Source organism: Zea mays, chromosome 4 (genome assembly GCF_902167145.1).
Source record: "Zea mays cultivar B73 chromosome 4, Zm-B73-REFERENCE-NAM-5.0, whole genome shotgun sequence".
NCBI lineage: Eukaryota > Viridiplantae > Streptophyta > Magnoliopsida > Poales > Poaceae > Zea > Zea mays.
In genome coordinates, this window is record NC_050099.1 from 182,710,811 (window position 1) to 182,732,112 (window position 21,302).

Here is a 21,302-nt window from a genome sequence, read left to right on the forward strand (position 1 = left end):
TTACCTTGTGTCGGGTTGGTAAGTCTTGACTAGGTCGTGATATGTGTTTCTCTTGCCTTGCTTTCTAGAAGGTACTGAAAGTCGCCTAGAGGGGGGGTGGATAGGCGAAACCTGAAAATTAAAACTTTATCCCCCAACTAGATCCTTTGATTAGTGGTTAGAACAAGATGAACAATTATCGGAGTATAAAAACTAAGTTCTTGCTAGTAAAGAGTATAGCTTTCAAATAATGCGGAAGTGATAAATCAATACAACTAATAATTCTATGATAACAAAGCAAGAAAGCTTAGATGAAAAAGAGCACTAACTCAAGTTCTTTTCTTGCGGAGTGTTGCTTCACTTAAATGAGATTTTAACTTGAAACAACACCAAATGATATGAGCAAAGAATAGTGCAAGAGAACTTAGAGTAAGGGAAAGCAAACAAATCACATGCAAAAGCACAATGAACACGGGTGATTTGTTTTACCGAGGTTCGGCCCTCGAAGGCCTAGTCCCCGTTGAGGAGTCCACTTAAGGACGGGTCTTTTTCAACCCTTTCCCTCTCTCCCAATCACACAAGGATCGGCGAGCTCTTCTTCTTCTCAAGGATCACTCTCGATCCCACAAGGACCACCACAATCTTTGGTGTCTCTTGCTAGCTTTTACAAGCCTCCAACACTTTGGAGGAAGTTCGAATGGGAGTCAAAAACTCCACGCGCAAATGAACACAAAGATGTAGCACACACTATCTCTCAATGAATCTCACAAGGCGCTAGGGCTAAACTCAATTGAGTAGCTCTCAATTGCTTGCTCTCTCTTTTGTGGCACTTGTGTTGGTTGTAGTGGACTAAATCTTGTGTATAGGATGGATCAATGAATATAGGTGGTTGGGAGGGCTTGAGTATGTCAACTAGATGACTTGGAATGTTGCTTGGACTCCCACACCTTGAAGTGGCAGGTTGGGGTGGTACTTATAGCCACCATCCAATTTTGTAGCCGTTGGAGAAGCTGCTGGCGATGGGCGCACCGGACAGTCCGGTGCACACCGGACATGTCCGGTGCCCCGGCCACGTCATCCTAGCCGTTGAGATTGGAGCTGGTCGACCGTTGGAGGCTTTGTCCTCATGTGGCACCGGACAGTCCGGTGCCCCTCTGACTTCTGCTCTGACACTCTGAATTCAACTGTACACTTTGCAGAGTCGACCGTTGCGCGCAGATGACCGTTGCTCCGCTGGCACACCGGACAGTCCGGTGTACACCGGACAGTCCGGTGAATTTTAGCGGAGCAGTCTTCGTGAAATCCCGAGGCTGCCGAGTTCCTGAGGCCGCGTTCCGTTGGAGCACCGGACACTGTCCGGTGTACACCGGACAGTCCGGTGTACACCGGACAGTCCGGTGAATTATAGTGGGCTGCGCCTGAGAAACCCGAAGGCGAAGAGTTTGAAGGCAATCTTCCCTGGTGCACCGGACACTGTCCGGTGGTGCACCGGACACTGTCCGGTGGCGCACCGGACACTGTCCGGTGGCGCACCGGACAGTCCGGTGCGCCCGACCAGGGAGCACTTCGGTTTCTTTTTGCTCCTTTCTTTTGACTCTTGTCTTGTTCTTTTTATTGGTTTTATGTTGAATCTTTGGCACCTGTAGAACATATAATCTAGAGCAAACTAATTAGTCCAATTGTTTGTGTTGGACATTCAATCACCAAAATCATTTAGGAAAAGGTTTAAAGCCTATTTCCCTTTCAATCTCCCCCTTTTTGGTGATTGATGCCAACACAAACCAAGGCAAATATATAAGAGAATAATTGAACTAGTTTGCATAGAATAGGTGCAAAGATTACTTGGAATTAAACCAATATTCATTTCATAAAATATGCATGGATGCTTTCTTTCTTATGTAACATTTTGGACCAGCTTGCACCACATGTTTTGTTTTTGCAAAATCTTTTGTAAATCTTTTCAAAGTTCTTTTGCAAATAGTCAAAGGTAAATGAATAAGAGTTTACAAAGCATTTTCAAGATTTGAAATTTTCTCCCCCCGTTTCAAATGCTTACCTTTGGCCTAACAAAACTCCCCCTAAATGAGATCCACCTCTTAGTGTTCAAGAGGGTTTTGATATATCATTTTTGAAATACTACTTTCTCCCCCTTCTTGAACATAATAGGATACCAATTGAAAATTTCTCTTTGAAAGACTAAGTTTTTGAAATTGGGCGGTGGTGCGGTCCTTTTGCTTTGGGCTCATTTCTCCCCCTTGTTGGCATGAATCGCCAAAAACGGAAACATTAGAGCCCTTTGATAACTTTTCTCTCTCTCTCCCTTTGGCAAAAATATATGAGTGAAGATTATACCATAATTGGAGAGCTAGTGTGGAGTGATGGCGAAGGGTAGATAATACCGATAGAGTTTAGTGGAAGCCTTGACTTCGCCGAAGACTCCATTTCCCTTTCAATCTACGACTTAATTATAGAGATCACTTGAAAGCACATTAGTCGTAGACATAAAGAGATATGATCAAAAAGATATATTAAATTAAGCATGATCATAGTTCTATACAACATAGATTGCTCCCCCTAAATATGTGCATGGAGAGAAAGAACACACAGTTTGGCCTAAAATGCCAATTGCACATAATTAGGTTAATGAGAACATATCTAAATCATATAGAATGTGAAGTGCATTGTGTCATAGGATAAGTGTGATGCTCATGACAGTTTATGCACTACTGAAAGCATGTTTACAAATATTTTAAGCATTTTCCCTTAAGGATTTCAAAGAGGCTTAAGGACCATCCACCTTTGAGACAAAGGCAGCTTATCCTCATTACAAGGTCAAGCTTTAAGCTCTTTGACAATAAGATTACTTCATCCAGGTTAACAAAGATGCATAAATGCAAGAATGAAAGTTAAACTAGGTATGAAGCAGAGAAAAAGTGCAAAGGACATGCTTTCTCTTCCTTTTATACAAGATATGTAAAGAAAGTATAGAAAAAGGAAGATTTAGGTACAAGTTTGAATGAAAGGAAGTGGTTTTACCCTTTTGTACCTTCACATAGAGACGCTCTCTTCATTGTGCTTTGTCTTTAGTCTTGGTTGCTTAAGACCTATACTTAATGACAATATGTGGAAATACTTTGCACAAGAGAGAGTTCTACAACTAGTGATCTTTTTCAAGTTATTGTTAGCATATATCAAATGGATCACAAGTTGCATAAATGAATCATGAATTCTCCTTTTTCCTTAGTGCATACCAGTTGAAATCAAATTCAAATTACATGAGGCACTAAGAAGCATAAGTGATAATTGAAGTTGTTCAATGATCAATCAATATGCGATCAAGAAAACAACAAAGGCATTAAATTTTCAATCAAGCTTAAAAATAGGAGAATCCAATAAGCATACTACTTCTAGAAAGGAAAGCAACAATCCTTGATAAAAGCGATATTACTTTAACAAGTTTGATTGATGTGAAGTAGCATACTATATGAGAAACATTATTCTCATGCAAGAGACTATATGAAATTACTAAGACAAAGCAATAGTCTCAAGATAATCAAAATATAATAATGGACTCCCCCTAAAGATATGCATCAAGTAATTGAAAGAATTGATTTCGATGCATTCACTTTTAAGAACATAAAGGGAGAAGCATTATACATTTTGATCAAGGCTCATAAATTTAGCAATAAACAACTTAAGCCTTGTAACTTCATAATGAAAAAGGATTTAGAATGCTTACAACCACACCATTGATTGTTGTGAAAACCTTATTGTCCAAGTAGGTGTTGTTGTTCTTGATGTTCTTTCTTTTTCATTTGAGTGTCCTCCCTTTATATTTGTCTCTTTTTCCTTCCAAACTTATTGAAAATACTCAAGAGACATGTTAATAGCGCAAGGGAGTATATGGTGAAGGATGATTACTTTAGATGATTAGCATACAAAATTCATCATCCACAAGTCACACAGACATGAAGTAAAATCCTTAACATTAGTGCATTTCATTTGAGAAAAATGAGTGAGCACCTTTTAAGCATTTTAATAGTCATTGGAGATTTTACTTTATCATATTGAAGTTAGTTAATCATCACTTGGAAGCAAATCAATATGATAACATATATATAAATATCGCAAAGGCATTAAATAGATTCTAATGGACATGAGCATTAAGAAAATGATATTTGAATGCACACTTAGTTAATTTCGGTCCAATAGCGAATCTATTCCTCACAAGGGTAGAATATGATAATTTAGATTAAATATCCATTGAGATGGGAACTAAACTTAATTAAGAAGATGAGTTCCCATACCTTTGCTTTTACCTTTCTTCTTTTGGGTGAAGATCAACCCATGAGGCTTGTGTACTTTCCCTTCTATGCATATTTAAGTAAGCTCAAGAGATACGTTAGCAACACAAGCACTAGTTTCCATTTAGTAATCATTTTGATAGGGAATGAAAAGGTGAGTTACTAAAGTATGGAAACTTTATAATATGAACTAGATTATTCCATGAAGTATGCCTAGTTTTAAACTCATAAAACAAGCATGGTTAAATTCTTGAGACTTAAGGGAATAAATATAATTCATTACATGGAGAGCGATAAATGTAGAAGAATCATATCCAATTAAGCAATAAGAGATACAACATGAATTATTGGATAGAATTTCCTAGACATGATGAGATACGCATTTCCATAGAGAAACTTATTCTCTACAAGTGAGACTACTTAGATAAAAACATTAGTCTCACTTTTCTAGCTATAGAGAGAATTTTCCTTTTATAAGTGTCCTAAGTATTTGAATTCCTTACATGACACCTTATTCTTTTAAGAACATGAAGTATCTCTCTATATCTAGAACATGGCAATAATAGAATAATTAATGTAAAAACATGCCATGAGAACTTGCAATAATTTAAAGTATGTAGATTGTCATAATATAGAATTTGATAAATACACAATCTACCATATGAGAGGAATTTCTTCAAAGAATGATGACATAATTTTAAAACATCCTTAAGTGCTTTCTATTTCTATGTGACTACACAAGACACATGACAAATTAAGATAATTGCACTTAAGAATATAAATGTTACCATCCCTTGACTTTCCTCCATGTTGTAGGCTTTGATATTCCGCACATGATGATTCTTTATTTCCTACAACATTAATATCTTCCCGAGATGATATGAGTTTTGAATACAATAAACTGAAGTAACCTTGGGTCAATCTTGAATATGTAGATCATTTGAAGATTGATAGCTTGAGTTGATAAGAATTGAATTAACTCCCTCAAGCACTCCAAAGGTTCATACCATCTCCTTCTCCTACAAATCTTGTCAAGCACATTTTGGTACCCATCGCTTGATGGGTCCATTAAGGTTAGTAAACAAAGATCTAGGAACCCAAGTGTCCTTTGTGCTAGCGCTTGGTAAACTTGTTACCTTTCTAGCACAAGTTGCAATCTTGGGTTGCCTAGTTATATATGAATCAAATGACAAGTTAGGAGTGAGATTTTTACCAATGGGACAATCTTTGCATTGATGTCCCTTCTTTCGGCATGTGTAGCATAGGCGTTTTCCAAATTTTGAAGATTTCTTCTTTCCTTGTTTATTGCTTGCTACATGGTTAGTAAAAATTTTCTTTTCTAACCCTATGCCTCTTTGTTTTAAATGGGGACAAGATCTAAGTAAGTGTCCCTTCTTGGAGCATGTAAAACAAAGTCTATCATCCTTGTTAATAATCAAGCCATCAATATAGGGACATGACCTAATCAAGTGCCCCTCTTCAAAGCATTCACTACACCTCTTAATGTGAAGTGTGGCTTGATCATTACCTTGGATGTTACCTTTTGTGGAGGCGTGGTTGAGGCTTTTGGAGGAGGTGTTGAATTTCTTCTTTTGTTTCTTCCTCTTGGCAATCCTCAAATCCTTGACATTTTCTTCAAGGGATGTAGTGCGTGCCACGGTTGTTCCCGTCTCAAGCTTCTTCACCATGTGATCACGGTTATCTTGAGAAGGTTGAGCAATGCACTTCCCTTTTAGTTGTGTCAAGCTCATTTTTAGCCTCTCATTTTCTTCCTTGAGCTTTTGATATGTATCATCATTTGTTCCTGCAAGTTCTAGCTCAAAAGAAGATTTGCTTGTCGACGAACAACAAGCATTAGCACATGGTAATATAGTATCAATTTGAATACATGTGCATGAGTGAGGTTGTTGAGATTTTAAATTTTCTATCACAACCTTATGAGCAATGTTTAATATGATATGATCATCTCTAAGATTTTCATGAGAGCATAGGAGCATATCATATTTTTCTTGAAAAGCTAGATTTTCAATTTTTAGCTTTTCTACTTGGTCCTTGAGCAAGGTATTCCTATTTACTAATTGAGCGATACAATGTGAAGCGTTATCTTGCTCAATTGAAATAGTTTCATACCTTTGGACCAAATCAACATGAGAGCACTTTAGCTCCTCATGTTCTTTAGTCAACTCGTCAAAGTGTTGCATTTTTATGGAGAGAATATCTTCTAGCCTTTGACGAGCTTCGCTTTGCTCTCTCGCTCTTTCTAGAAGTTTGAGCATGACCGCCTTATCTTCTTGGCTTAGGCGAGCGTAGAGATGCACAAAGCTTCTTTCTTCCTCCTCATCCTCATTTGTGCTTCCGCTATCATTTTCATTAGCCACACAACATATGTGGGAATCGAAATGGGAAGAAAAACCTTTTGGAGAGGTGGATTCATCGTTTGGTCTCCATCGTTCATTTTCTTCTTCTTCCTTGCAAGGGTTAGTATCACAAATGCCAAAGGAAGTAGAGACACAAAATGAACTATCATGTTTGGACTCATCAAATTTACGTCTAATTCTAGTCCAAATATCATGCGCATCGGGAATATGTTCATAATGATTTATTATGAGGGCATGATAATCTTCCTTGCTAAGAGAATTAACTAAGATTTCAAAAGCTAGATAGTTTAGGCGTATACATCTTTGGTCTTCATCGGAAACATTTTCCCTAGCATAGTTAGGAGGGATAATACTCTTGTCTAAAATTTGTTCTAATTGTGGATCTACGGTTCTAAAGGCATTTACAACTCTGGTAGACCATGAATCATAATTAGAACAATCGGAAAGTAATATTTCAAGAGTTACCTCCGTGTTTTCCTTGGAAGATGTCTTCTTGTTCTTTTGGGATCTTTTATGAGCCATCACTTCGAGCTGTTAGACTCAAGATGAAGTGCCTAGCTCCGATACCAATTGAAAGTCGCCTAGAGGGGGGGGGGGGTGGATAGGCGAAACCTGAAAATTAAAACTTTATCCCCCAACTAGATCCTTTGATTAGTGGTTAGAACAAGATGAACAATTATCGGAGTATAAAAACTAAGTTCTTGCTAGTAAAGAGTATAGCTTTCAAATAATGCGGAAGTGATAAATCAATACAACTAATAATTCTATGATAACAAAGCAAGAAAGCTTAGATGAAAAAGAGCACTAACTCAAGTTCTTTTCTTGCGGAGTGTTGCTTCACTTAAATGAGATTTTAACTTGAAACAACACCAAATGATATGAGCAAAGAATAGTGCAAGAGAACTTAGAGTAAGGGAAAGCAAACAAATCACATGCAAAAGCACAATGAACACGGGTGATTTGTTTTACCGAGGTTCGGCCCTCGAAGGCCTAGTCCCCGTTGAGGAGTCCACTTAAGGACGGGTCTTTTTCAACCCTTTCCCTCTCTCCCGATCACACAAGGATCGACGAGCTCTTCTTCTTCTCAAGGATCACTCTCGATCCCACAAGGACCACCACAATCTTTGGTGTCTCTTGCTAGCTTTTACAAGCCTCCAACACTTTGGAGGAAGTTCGAATGGGAGTCAAAAACTCCACGCGCAAATGAACACAAAGATGTAGCACACACTATCTCTCAATGAATCTCACAAGGCGCTAGGGCTAAACTCAATTGAGTAGCTCTCAATTGCTTGCTCTCTCTTTTGTGGCACTTGTGTTGGTTGTAGTGGACTAAATCTTGTGTATAGGATGGATCAATGAATATAGGTGGTTGGGAGGGCTTGAGTATGTCAACTAGATGACTTGGAATGTTGCTTGGACTCCCACACCTTGAAGTGGCAGGTTGGGGTGGTACTTATAGCCACCATCCAATTTTGTAGCCGTTGGAGAAGCTGCTGGCGATGGGCGCACCGGACAGTCCGGTGCACACCGGACATGTCCGGTGCCCCGGCCACGTCATCCTAGCCGTTGAGATTGGAGCTGGTCGACCGTTGGAGGCTTTGTCCTCATGTGGCACCGGACAGTCCGGTGCCCCTCTGACTTCTGCTCTGACACTCTGAATTCAACTGTACACTTTGCAGAGTCGACCGTTGCGCGCAGATGACCGTTGCTCCGCTGGCACACCGGACAGTCCGGTGTACACCGGACAGTCCGGTGAATTTTAGCGGAGCAGTCTTCGTGAAATCCCGAGGCTGCCGAGTTCCTGAGGCCGCGTTCCGTTGGAGCACCGGACACTGTCCGGTGTACACCGGACAGTCCGGTGAATTATAGTGGGCTGCGCCTGAGAAACCCGAAGGCGAAGAGTTTGAAGGCAATCTTCCCTGGTGCACCGGACACTGTCCGGTGGTGCACCGGACACTGTCCGGTGGCGCACCGGACAGTCCGGTGCGCCCGACCAGGGAGCACTTCGGTTTCTTTTTGCTCCTTTCTTTTGACTCTTGTCTTGTTCTTTTTATTGGTTTTATGTTGAATCTTTGGCACCTGTAGAACATATAATCTAGAGCAAACTAATTAGTCCAATTGTTTGTGTTGGACATTCAATCACCAAAATCATTTAGGAAAAGGTTTAAAGCCTATTTCCCTTTCAGGTACGATAGTTGTTCAGTCCATTTTGCCTCTAACAAAAAAAAATATTGCCTGTTTGGCCCATAAAAAGACCCCCACCTTAACCAGCCTAGTGGTTAGCAAGTGAAACCTCTTTAAAAAATCCTGCTTGTGTTGGTATTTTCTAGCCCTTGAGTGTTTTACCCTTAAAGTTGCACCTGCACAACTTGTACACCCCATAGCTTGACCGCTAGACCAACCCAAGTCTCCTTGTGCACTTGTTGTGTCAATTTTTTTTTTGTTGTTTGGTGTCTAGTTGCGCAAACCCTATCAAGGCCATGTTTCTTTCCATAAATCCTTGCTCCTAAAACATCATAACATTTCTGTTAATCATCCTAGCTGATCCTGTTTGCCTACCTCTCCTTTCACCTGGATCTGGTAATCTTTTTCCTTGCGAATCATGTTGTGGCTTTATCATCTAAATCTCTGGATCCTTTAATGATTCTGCCTTATTATCTGGTTATCTGCTATAACCTGTTCTCATGTATCAAATGTGGATCAGTCTAATATCTCATTATGATCGTTCTCATACTCTTCTCTGAGGATCATGACACTATTTTACCGATTTTATCTATCGATAGTGTATCCATTTGGTTCAATGGATTATGCTGTTGACTTAAGTTCTCTCATGTCTCAGCAAGTTGCCAATCTTGATCTCGTGCTTGGTCCCCCTCATATCCACTCTCGTATAAATCTCTGACCTGATAATCTCTGTATTAATCATAAAATAATTCTCTGAGTTGAAGAAAATTCTCATGTGATGCTCTTTTGCCAATAATCTTTATTTCAACTCCGTTCACATTCTTATTTTCTGAGCCATACTCTCATGGGCTCCATTTATTTAAGCCACATGAATTTTTCATTGGTTATGTTTGGTAATGGTGTCATGACTAACGACTGATGCTGCCGCGACGAAACCGAGAGCCTACTATGGTGCACACATGGTTGAGCTGCTCGGCACGCGCTGGTATCACGGTTAATAGTTGTGATCCATTATAAGACTACGCCAATGTGCTATCTTTTGTGGACACTCTCTCAGAATGATCGCTGCATTTTGTCTCAATATGTCACGATATTCTCTCGAATCTATCTTCAGTATTTTGTCAGATCCCATCTCATGAATTTGCATCTATCTCTAGCCTGGGAGTTACATGCTTCTCCGCCCTTAAAGATCCTCATTCAAATCTCAGGACGAGATTCTGTTTAAGGGGGGAAGGCTGTGACACCCCAGGTGTCTATTTCGCGTTATGTCGGGAGATTAATCCTAACCTCGGATGCTCAGTAAAAAATTCTATTTCTCGATCGTGCCTATCTCTGTTTATCAGGCTTTCTCTTGGAAGTTCACCGAATTCAGAGTTAATCGATCGCGAGAAATAGCCAATTTTGGAGCGTGTTAAAACTTTTATTCTCGGAACGAATGCAAACTCGATAGTCAACCTCGAATTATAAATCTCATCTGAAGCTCGTTTAATCAAACACCCGATAGCTGCTAGTCGAGTTGTGTCCGACTCCGATTTCTCGATGTTCGATCTATGTTCAAAAATTAATCTGAGTCTATACTCTCAAACAAAATGCTCTGTTGTGTCGGTATCTAATTATTTATTATCCGACTCAGCCAAATATCTCTAAGTCCAAATCAAACTCAAAACCCGCATCGACAGCGATTTTAAAATATCACAATTCGCCTTCTCCGACTAAAAATCCAAAGCCGATCAAATCTCAGGACGACTTATTTTCGAATCACGCGTAGGTAATTATTTTCGAGCGAAATCAAATTAGACACTCGGTCGAGTTATCGCCCGATCTTCCGAAACCTATTTCGTTCTGTTCTCCATAGAGACGAATTCCGCATGAGCGTTTGTATTCCGAGAAATAATTAGCGATCCGATAATCCGTGTTTAATCAAAACACCATGAAAATAAAATGGAAATAAATTAGCGCGACCCGTTTGAGTGTTTGGGCCAAATCCAGCCCAGCCCAATAGGCCCACTAAGAAACCCTAACCCTAGGGCTGCTTCTATAAATAGGGGTGCTCACTTGGCAAATTTTCACTCCCACCCCTGCATTTTTCCTAGCCGCCACTTCCTTTTCCCTGCCTTCTTCTCCCACACGCAGCAGCCAGCGCGCAGGAGCTCTTCGCCGTCGGCCAGCCATGGCGTGGGCGAGCTCTGATCCATGGCGCCCAGAAAATTCCAGCCGGCTCCCCCTTCTTCTTCCTCCAGCCAGCAGGTCGTTCCCTCGGCTGTCTAGGGCGCGGACGAGCTTCTCTCGCCCCTGCTCTTCTTTGGCTGGATCGGCCCCCAGCTCGGGCAGGCGAGCCCACCGTCGCCCATGGACGAGCTCCCTCCCTCGCATGGTGCCCCCTGCTCTTCCCTGCCCACGACCAAGAAACGCCCAGGACCAGCGCTCCCCTCTACCTCAGCGCCCCTCCCTGCTCCATTTTTTCCTCTGCTATCGGTCGCTGGCAGCCATGGCGCTCGCCTTTGCTCCCTGCGCGACATGCTCTGCTCGCCAGGGCTGGAGATCCGCGGTCGAGCCTCTCCCATCCATGGGGCAGCGGCTCCTCCCTCGGCACCTCCCCCTTGAGCAGCAACCGCGGCAACTTCGCGCTCTGGCGGCTCCCTGTTTTGCACAGTCCAGTGGACAGCACCACCCCCTCCCTCCACTTCGGCTAAAGCATGCCCAACCCTATACAGCGCAGCTCCTCGCAGCCGAGATTTTCCCCCACAGCCCCGCAACATTGGCGCTTCGCGGGTGTTCGATGTAATGCTCGAGTGAAGCTCTATGTCATGAACAGCAGCGAAGTCACCGTCGCCGTGACCTCGCCTTCGTGCGCGGCTCGCATTGCTCCACGTCGTCGTCGCCTTGCAAGCTTGCGGTTTAGCCAAAACCTTGTTTGCGTGCGAGTGGGGAACCTCGATGAAGTAAGTAATGAAGAGTAAGATGTCCCTTTTTGTTTTCCAACTAATATTAGGCGATATATATTGTAATGTGTTGAATGTTGGTAGAGTTTATTATTCATGTGTAGTGGCGTGCACAAGTGTGCGAATCGGAGAAATAACTGAGTTATGTTGATTGGACGTGATGTGTAAATTTAAAAATTGTAGGTTTGTGTGTAGGGTGTACTATTGCACATGTATGTCGATGTATTATAATAGTGATTGCGTTAGAGTCATTTGAAGTATTTTGAATGCATGCCGAATATGGTTGCATTCCAAATAGGGAAAGAGTCATGTTGTGCGATGAAAAGGCTAGATTGATTTTATAGGTCGTACGAAAATCGTTCTATTAAGTGTATACGTCGAGTGTGTTAAAAAGATCCTATGTAGGCAGAATGTAGTGTATTGGTTAGGCGATGTTGGGGACTTGTTCTTAAATACTATGGGTTAAGAACAAGGCAACACAAAAAATGTTAAACGTTAAAGTCCTTTGTCGTTCAAAGCATTATTTCCCTTGGGATATAATGATTTTCAGACGAAGGTTATGAAGGGAATACCTTCATAAATACAACATATCATAATGAAGAAAGGATCATATGTAATATAAAGGATAACATAAACAATTATGTATAATTATCAACTCATTTCTATCTTATTATTATAGAAAAATAGAAATGATATCAAATTACAAATGTACCTTCGGCTCGAAAGAAGGTAAAAGTACAAGTGTGACGCAAAAGTAAATGCCCAGTTCGCGTGAACAGTACGGGGGCACTGTTCACCTATTTATAGGCACGGGACACAGCCCATGTAAAATTACACCTATGTCCTTTACATTTGGTAGTAATTCTACAGTAATCCACTAAGGTCTGAATCGCCTTTTCATCTTTGAGTCGATTTCCTTTTCTGCTATCACACCGAAGCTTTCCTGCTCACAGCTTCGGCGCTGTGTCAACCTTCGTATTCTTTGAGCTTCTCCTATCATGGTACCGATTCGAGTCCGAAGATACCTGTTCACACATTATACTCCAGAAACATTGTTAAATCATGTTTTTGAGGACCTTCGGAAGCCGAAGGCCCCCAACAGTAGCCCCTCACAATATTAATTTGCTAGTGATAAATTTAGATTGCGACATGGACGAAGGCCTTAAGCCGAAGGTCCGAAAAAACACCTTCCCTTTGCTAGAATAGCAACATTCACTGACAAGCGGGGTCTTCCAATTTTCAATGCACTGGGCGTATAAATAAAAGCATACCACAAGCTCAGATGGTACGCTTTCTTGCCATCTGCTCTTGCTTACTCGATTTTTAGCTCTTGCGCACCAACACTTGCTTAGCTTTTTAAGTTTTTAAGCTTCGGCTTTGAAAACAGTTTTTTTAGCATTTTCGAAGATGTCTGAAGATAAAAAGGCTGCTATCGAGATGAAGCTGAGTCTCTCTGAAGAGAAAAACTTGGGGTTTCTTGAAGCAATGTCGAAAACCAATACAGAAAAGATCACCAAAGAGATTTTAGAAGGTTTATCTGAAGATACTGATGACAGCGATAGTTATGATGCGGATAGTGGTGGTGAAGACTCCGAAGATTGCCCATGGCGACCAAGCCATGCGGTTTTCGGCAAATCCAGTATCAAAGATAATCATCTTGCCAACATGAGGGGAAGATATTTCTGGGACTTGTCCGTTGTGAGGGCCGACGAAGGAGAGAAGACTTGTCCGACCCCTGAGGAAAATGAAGTTGTAGTATTCCGAAGCTTTTTGAAAGCTGGACTACGATTTCCCCTGAGCAGCTTTGTCGTAGAGGTGCTGAAAATATTTCAAATCTATCTTCACCAACTTACCCCCGAAGCAATCATAAGGATGAATATCTTCGTGTGGGCCGTGAGAAGCCAAGGTCTGGAACCCGATGCGAAAAGTTTCTGCAACATACACGAATTGTTATACGAGACAAAACCCTGGGGTAAGGAGCAGTATCATAATAATTTCGGCTGCTACAGTTTCGTCTCTCGGTCTGGGTCAAGTTGTCCCGTGCCAACCTTTCGGAAGAGATGGCCCGACGACTGGATGACAGAATGGTTTTATGTGAAGAATGACCTGAAAACACGGGAGGATATTAAAGGTATAATTATGCGTCCTATTTGGCAACGCTTCGGCCTACGGAGGCCAAAGGTTGAAATGAATGAAGCTGCCGAAGAATGCCAGAGAGCCTTCAGAGTTATTTGCTCTTTTATTGGAACGAGGGATTTGGTCCAAGAGCGGGGCCAAAAAAAGAAGAAGCGCAACTTCTGCACAGAAAGCTGCTTCAGCCGCTCCCAGCGAGCCAGCGCCGAAGAGACAAAGGGTAAAGGTTCTCACACACCGGCCACGCTACATTGAACCGGCTACAGTGCCTGAGTTTGCCGGTGAGACCTCTTCGGCCATCGAAATTAAAGAACCAACTTTAGTGCCGAATATCGAAGAAAAAACTGAAGCACTCTCAGCAGAGAAAGCAGAAAAGCCGAGAACTGAAGGAACAAAAATATTGGAAATTTTAAGTCCTTCAGCAAGTGTTGAGACAATAAAAAACCAAAAGGGCCTGGCAATGACCCCGAAGAGAAAAAGAATGGTCAATGTGCTAGATGTACTGGAGACAATTAAGTCCTCAAGCACGACTCCGAAGAAGACTGTTGAAACTTCCGAAGTGGAAACTAAAATTGTTGATACTAAAGCTCCAAAGCAACAAACTGAGACTGAAGTTGGGCCCTCAGAGCCCGCGAAGGTAAAATCCTTGGAAACCGAGGAGGAAAAAATGACGGAGCCAATTCTTGTTGAAGAAATCAGTACTGTTGCCCCCGAAGCATCCCCCAAAGTCCTTGATTATATTGTTCGACATGCTTCGGGGAAGAAGTTATCAGAAGAAGAAGTTTTTGAAGCTAATCATTATGCCAAAGAATTGAAATATCCGAAGGGGGCACTAGTGTTCAATGGTACGAATGAAGAAGATTTCCTATACTGCCTCCCGGATAACAAGGAATTACTCATCTGCCGGGAAATGGCCCGAAGCATGGGGTTTCCGAAGCTGGAAGCTGGCCTCTGCGCGATGTCAAAGGACGATCTTGCGGACAGCCTTGCGTATAATAGCCTGAAGGTACGAGATCTGCACATTTGGAAACTTTATGATTTGAAATCTTATTCTTTTATTCTTATACTAACTGTTTTACATATAGGGTTTAATACTAAGCAACGCGCTGAGAGCGCAAAAGAATGCCGAAGACGAGAGCTATGAAATTGCTTTCAACAACCTTCGAACAGAGGTTATCAAACTAAGAAATGAAGCCTTGGAAAAGGACAAAATTCTAGTTACATTGGTGGATAAAATAAAGGAGGACGAAGCTGCCTCTAAAGCACAAGCTGCAGCTCAAAAGCACGAGATTGACGATCTTCGGAAGCAATTAGCCCGAGCTAAAGAAGAACGCATACTTGAAGAAACGAAGCGAGAACTTAGCGACCAATGGGCAAATCATTTAGAAGGAACTGTCGAAGAGCTTCGTTCGTCCAAGAAAAGACGCTATGACAAATCTATGGAGTGTGTTAAGAAAATGAAAGCTAGCTTCGCCAGCGTTGGCGCATTCTCGAGCGAAGAAAACTTTACAAGAGGCAACCCCGAAGGTGCCATCGAATGGATTAATCACGAAGCTGAGGCCTTCGAAGAGATTTTAAATAGCCGCGGAGACATATGCGCTTTTTTGGGTGCCAGGGGGATTGCCACCATTTTGGAGAGAAAGGGCTGCGAACATATAAAGATTTTAGCGCAATCCGAAGCTACTTTGTCCTTCGAAGATGCAAAAGATCCTTCAGCCGAAGCTAGTATGGCTGGTGGAAAATTTTTCACCGATATCTGGGACAATGGTGGTCGAGAAATGGCCCGAGAAATTATCCAAAAAAGCGAAAAAGGCATCCATGACGCTAGAAAAGTGGCAGAGGCTGTTGAAAAAAGCGCAGAGCCCGAAGGGCAAATAGGTATTAACTAATGGTTTTTATTGTGTTGTAATTTTTGATTTTAAACTTCGTTCGCAATTTGTAATAGCAATGTAGCCGTTTCCTGTCCTCCCTCAGATCCTACTAAAGCGTCTCCGGGCCCTCACCCGAAAGGAGACGATGAAATTAAAAAGATGGTTGAAGCTATCATGGATCAAGTTGTCAATCAACTCCTGAACGAAGCTACGGAAGTAGTACTTAGGGAAGACTAGGTGCTTATTGTAAAAACATCTGAAATGTAATATGTGTAATATCTTGTAACTCTGTACGTAATATACTTGTTTTTTATGGTTTAATTCTTTACGATGCATGAAATTTTACATACGTACCGTTTTTGAGTCTTTGACGAAAAAAACACCTTCCCTTCTTTTCATGCTTCGTGAAGAAGAATTTTCATTATCACAACGATATCCATAGTGTTCTGATGAAGAATATCCAAGCTTTGTGAATATATTTTCCGAAGTTACACTCCGAAGATCAATATTGTATCTCTTTGTGACTTAGCACGATTTTCCCTTTTTCAAAGCATTCTTCCGAAGATCGATATTGTGTCCCCTTCTTGTGCCATATGCAGCATGATGTATGATGCTTATGCTATGCGAAATGATGTGATGATGTTATGCTATGTAAAATGGTATTTATTCCGAAGATACACGCATATCCTCGCAATAAAATACATAATCTATTTAGATCAGCGTTGATTTTTCGCTGTAAGCCTCCCTTAGGAGCTTCTTCGCCTTTTACTTCAGCGGAATCAGCGTTTATTTTTCGCTGTAAGCCTCCCTTAGGAGCTTCTTCGCCTTTTACTTTCGGCGGTATCCGCGTTGACTTTTCGCGCTTCGCCTTTTACTTAGGCGGTATCAGCGTTTATTTTTCGCTGTAAGCTCTGCATTCCCTTTGGAACGACTTTTGAGCAGAAAACTTACATTGCGCTCTCTTTGGAACGGCTTTTTGTAACTTCAGCAAACTTACTCTGCGTTCCTTGGAACGACTTTTTGTTGCTTCGAAGAATTCATGCCATGCCTTTTAAAATATATTTTTAATAATTCGAAGGTCCTTCTTGCTATCACAAATCTTTAAGCTTCAACATCTTAAGCCTGTAGAGAAGATATATTTTCCTTGCGGCAAACAACGAAACTATTACATGAGATTTAAAAAGTGTCCTTTATTACACAGAAAATAAAACTGAATGGAATAGACTACTATTAAGGTAGGATATTTGTCAATAAATGTGCTTCGACTCTGGCACAGTGCTATTGACTGTGCGAGCTTCGGACTGTTCTCTGAAGTCCCTTTTGTGTTGAGCATATTGGCCCCCTTCTGGCTGCTGGCCTTGTTGCAGCGTTGGTGGAGGCGGAAGCTGTTACCAGGAAGCTTGAGGTTGACTCGCCGAAGCAACAGAAACTGCAGGGTGGTTGCCTACATACTCTGGGATATAAGGCGAATGATACGAAGCAGTGTGCATGATCTGCTTCGGCTGACCCTGTTGTGCTGCAGCTTCGGCTATCTCCTTTTGCTTCTGGATGGTAACATGGCACATCCTGGTGGTATGGCCCTTGTTTTCACCACAGAACAAGCAAAATGTTCTCCTTGGTTGATCTCCAAATCTTCCGCCGAAGCCCCTGGCGCCTCTACCTCTTGGAGCTGGCGGCCGGAAGGAGCTTTGCTGTTGCCCCGAGGCCTGTGAGGAGCACTGTGGCCTTTGCTGCTGACTCCCCTTATCATCATTTTGAGTAGAATTGTGAATTGACCTGACATGCCTCGGATAAAATCTTCCTCCGAAGCCCCTGGTCATTTCGGAAAACCTGAAAGCCTCCTCCCTTCTTTGACGAAAATCATTGTCGGCCCGAATATACTCGTCCATCTTCTGGAGCAGCTTCTCCAAAGTTTGAGGAGGCTTCCTAGCAAAGTACTGAGCTGAAGGTCCTGGCCGAAGTCCCTTGATCATGGCCTCAATGACAATTTCGTTGGGCACTGTTGGCGCCTGCGCCCTCAAACGCAAGAACCTCCGGACATATGCCTGAAGGTATTCTTCATGATCCTGGGTGCACTGGAATAGAGCTTGAGCAGTGACCGGCTTTGTCTGAAACCCTTGGAAGCTGGTTAACAACATGTCCTTCAGCTTTTGCCATGAAGTGATCGTTCCTGGTCGAAGGGAGGAATACCAGGTTTGAGCAACACTCCTGACAGCCATAACAAAAGATTTTGCCATGACTGCAGTATTGCCACCATACGAAGATACTGTTGCTTCGTAGCTCATCAAAAACTGCTTCGGGTCTGAATAGCCGTCGAATATGGGAAGCTGGGGCGGCTTGTAGGACGGAGGCCAGGGTGTAGCCTGCAGCTCAGCGGACATAGGAGAAGCATCATCAAAAGCAAAATTTCCATGGTGGAAATTCTCATACCAGTCGTCTTCGTTGAAGAAATCCTCCTGATGAAGGTCTTTGTGCTGAGGCCTTCGGTTCTGCTCATCCTGAGTAAGATGACGAACTTCTTCAGAGGCTTCGTCTATCTGCCTTTGCAGTTCAGCTAGCCTGGCCATCTTTTCCTTCTTCCTCTGCACCTGTTGATGAAGCATCTCCATGTCTCTGATTTCTTGGTCTAGCTCATCCTCCTTGAGAGCACCTAGAGGGGGGTGAATAGGTGATCCTGTGAAACTTAAACTTATAGCCACAAAAACTTGTTAAGTGTTAGCACAATAATCGCCAAGTGGCTAGAGAGAAGGTCTTGCACAATACGATAATCACAAAGAATTCAACACAGAGAAGACATAGTGATTTATCCCGTGGTTCGGCCAAGTACAAAACTTGCCTACTCCACGTTGTGGCGTCCCAACGGACGAGAGTTGCACTCAACTCCTCTCAAGTGATCCAATGATCAACTTGAATACCACAGTGTTATGCTTTTCTTTTCTTATCCCGTTCGCGAGGAATCTCCACAACTTGGAGCCTCTCGCCCTTACACTTTTGATGTTCACAAAGAATCACGGAGTAAGGAAGGGAAGCAACACACACAAATCCACAGCAAAATGCGCACACACACGGCCACGAATCGAGCTCAAAAGACTATCTCAAAGTTCTCACTAGAACGGAGCTCGAATCACTGAGAATGACAAACGAATGCGCAAAGACTGAGTGTGGATGATCAAGAATGCTCTAAGGTTGCTTGGTGTTCTCCTCCATGCGCCTAGGGGTCCCTTTTATAGCCCCAAGGCAGCTAGGAGCCGTTGAGAGCAATTCTGGAAGGTTGATCTTGCCTTCTGTCATCGGGCGCACCGGACAGTCCGGTGCACACCGGACACTGTCCGGTGCCCGATCTCCTTCCTAAAATGGCGCAGCCGACCGTTGCAGATCTGGGAGCCGTTGGCGCACCGGACATGTCCGGTGCACACCGGACAGTCCGGTGCCCCTTCTGGCCATTGGCTTGGCCACGTGTCGCGCGCAGATTCCGCGGCCGACCGTTGGCCCGGCCGACCGTTGGCTCACCGGACAGTCCGGTGCACACCGGACAGTCCGGTGAATTTTAGTCGTACGTCGTCGGCGAATTCCCGAGAGCGGCCACTTCGCTCGAGCCAGCCTGGCGCACCGGACACTGTCCGGTGCACCACCGGACAGTCCGGTGCCCCAGACCGAAACAGCCTCTTGGCTGTACACAGTCAACTCTTCTCTTTTCTTCTTCTTTCTGTTTCTGATACTTAGACAAGTATATTAGTACACAAAACCAATGTACTAAGACTTAGAAACATACCTTTGCTCTTGATTTGCACTTTGTTCATCCATGGGCATAGATTCACATTTAAGCACTTGTGTTGGCACTCAATCACCAAAATACTTAGAAATGGCCCAAGGGCACATTTCCCTTTCAATCTCCCCCTTTTTGGTGATTTATGCCAACACAACATAAAGCAACTAGAACAAGTGCAATATCACTTCAAATAAAAACTCAAATTTATTTTGATTCAATTTGGCATATATGGATCATCCTTTGCCACCACTTGGTTTGTTTTTGCAAATCAAACTCAAAATCCTATCTCTAAGTCAAATCCACTTGTAGAGACATAAAGAGAGGTTTTCCAAAGAAAATTGATTCAAGATTCCAAAAACTCCCCCTTTTTCCCATAATCAACACTTCTCCCCACAAGAGGCCAACTTTTGACAAAAGAGACAATGCAAGAGTTTTGACAAACCAAAAGCTTTATCCTACTGTTTTCAAAGTTTCTCAAGTGGTAGCTGATCCATTTATTGCTTTGGCCTTTATTTTCTCCTCCTTTGGCATCAAGCACCAAAACGGGATCAATCTTGGCCCTTTAACCCCATTGCCTCACCAAAATCTTCAATTAAGAGCAAATAGGCAATAAGAGTTTAAAGATGAACTTGGAATAAGTTACCCTCTCATCGGAGTGCAGTGGAAGTCTTTCACGGTCCAAGTCCACCTTTCCCTTTCAAACCTTCTTTGAGACTAAAACAATCAAACTCAAGCAAACGGTTAGTCTCAAAGGGTCAAGTTGTAACACATCTCCCCGTAAATATGTGCATTACTGGCACAAGGACTTGTGAGGTCCGGGGAGTGCTTGTACAACTTGAGCACCATAATAAACAACACAATGCAGAATGAACATGATTAAAGGCATAAACACATGTATGCTATAAATCAATCCAGGTTCCGCGAATCTAAGACATTTAGCTCACTACGCAACCTGCAAAAGGTCTTCTCATCTAGAGGCTTAGTGAAGATATCGGCTAGCTGGTTCTCGGTGCTAACATGAAACACCTCGATATCTCCCTTTTGCTGGTGGTCTCTCAAAAAGTGATGCCGGATGTCAATGTGCTTTGTGCGGCTGTGTTCAACAGGATTTTCCGCCATGCGGATAGCACTCTCATTGTCACATAGGAGTGGGACTTTGCTCAGATTGTAGCCAAAGTCCCTAAGGGTTTGCCTCATCCAAAGTAGTTGCGCGCAACACTGTCCTGCGGCAACGTACTCGGCCTCAGTGGTGGATAGGGCAACGGAGGTTTGTTTCTTAGAGTTCCACGACACCAGGGACCTTCCTAAGAATTGGCACGTCCCTGATGTACTCTTCCTATCGACCTTACATCCAGCATTGTTGGAATCTGAGTATCCAACCAAGTCAAAGGTAGACCCCTTTGGATACCAGAGCCCGAAGCAAGGCGTAGCAACCAAATATCTAAGAATTCGCTTCACCGCCACTAAGTGACACTCCTTAGGATCGGATTGAAATCTAGCACACATGCATACGCTAAGCATAATATCCGGTCTACTAGCACATAAATAAAGTAAAGACCCTATCATTGACCGGTATGCTTTTTGATCAACGGACTTACCTCCTTTGTTGAGGTCGGTGTGTCCGTCGGTCCCCATCGGAGTCTTTGCGGGCTTGGCGTCCTTCATCCCAAACCGCTTTAGCAGATCTTGTGTGTACTTCGTTTGGGAGATGAAGGTGCCATCTTTGAGTTGCTTCACTTGGA